The sequence below is a fragment of the Phytophthora infestans genome, genomic scaffold (genome assembly GCF_000142945.1).
Source record: "Phytophthora infestans T30-4 supercont1.11 genomic scaffold, whole genome shotgun sequence".
Classification (NCBI taxonomy): Eukaryota; Oomycota; class Peronosporomycetes; order Peronosporales; family Peronosporaceae; genus Phytophthora; species Phytophthora infestans.
In genome coordinates, this window is record NW_003303748.1 from 2,408,573 (window position 1) to 2,410,157 (window position 1,585).

Below are 1,585 nucleotides of genomic sequence, written 5' to 3' on the forward strand. Positions count from 1 at the left end.
CGTATCATAACGGAGGAGGCGAGTCATTGCTTGATTAGCACTGACCACCTGTCTAGTGTCCAACGCCATTGTCATTTTTGGAGCTGATCGGCTTTGTTTTCTTACAGCATGCATGCCTCGTCGCGCAAATGCTTTTCGTCGTTCGTGTAGATGTGCCAAGACGAATGAGACGTGCACTCCCATGTTTTCCACTGTACAGCACACTGTGTACCTCCCAGTGCCGCTTCCTTCTTGGCACAGGATGGACTCGTGCATACCATGCGCCGCTCAAGCATTGCATGATCACCAGGGCATAATTTACAGTTGATCTCACGCTTCGCATAGATTGAAGAGCAGCAAAACATCTCGGCTCGGAATTTTGTAAAGCCGTCACTGGATGTATGCTCCGCCAGCTTCCTCCATGCTATTCTCGGCATTGCTGCACTACCAAGAGTATAAGCACCCACTGTAGGCGGACGCGTAGAATGAGGAATAAACACACAGAGCAGTGCGGCCACGCAGTACGGTGCTATGAATGGTTGGTGTATGGTGCGACTTGTGATTCACTTTAACTCGCAGACGTGGTCATCTACGTCATTACTAATTTACCAATCTATTTTGCTCGAGCCCGCAAATCTATCTGATGACGCACCAAAACGGCACTTTTATTTTGCTCAAGCCTTTTTGGTTTTGCTCGCGCCCCATCTCGTTTTGATTTCACCCCAAAAAGTGTTTGTTGGCACCCCGGTCTCGTGCCCATACAATACGATCATCGAGTCGATGGTCCCACCTCGTTATTACGCAAATCACACCGGCCGTTTTAGCGAAAATCACTGCACTCCCCTCTTTTTAAAACAGGTATCCTGCGTCTTTGGGATGCAGGAATTCCAGGCAGACACTCTACACCAATCAGTGATTGGCAACCACAGGAAAAGCGCAGCTCTTCTTCTTGGTCGCCGAGCTTTTTTGCCTTGCATCGGCGCAATAATGCGTTTTGTATTCCCAGTTCGTACAGTAATCGTTAAGCGTAGTGTACTGTACACTGTAACCTCATCGAAATAGCCAAACCTCTTTTGAACGTGTTGAATTGTGGTCCGACGAGCATCAAATGGGCATGAAAACCCAACCAATCTTTGCTGGTGTTTGGTTTTCGACCTTCGAAGTCGAGGAGCCGGTCGACGATTCAAGCAACGACCCCATCTCGAGATTCTCGGATAGATCGGGAACCGATGGGACCCATTTTGTCGCTTGGTTGTGTTGAAGAGCCTCACTTTGCATACCGGTACATTAGGGAAGTTGTTCGCTCAATTGGGCCGCTCCAGCCTGGAGTCCAGGTGGCAGCGTTACTGCTTTCGAGCACCCCGCTGATCGTACGGTCTCTGGTACCGGCTCGAGCTTTGTCCTTCGTACTGTAGAAGCTTGAGCTCTTCGTGACGAGGATGGTGTCCATGTACAGCCACTGTACAGCTCGGTGCGGTGGAATGGCGGCTTTGCAGGGCCCGGGGAGTCCAAACTCTGGCTCTGCTTCCGACTCGACACTTTTGCTTTCTCTGAGTTTGTCAAACCGCGTGCTTGTTGTTCGTGGCATAAGTGTCGGAAGAGCGAG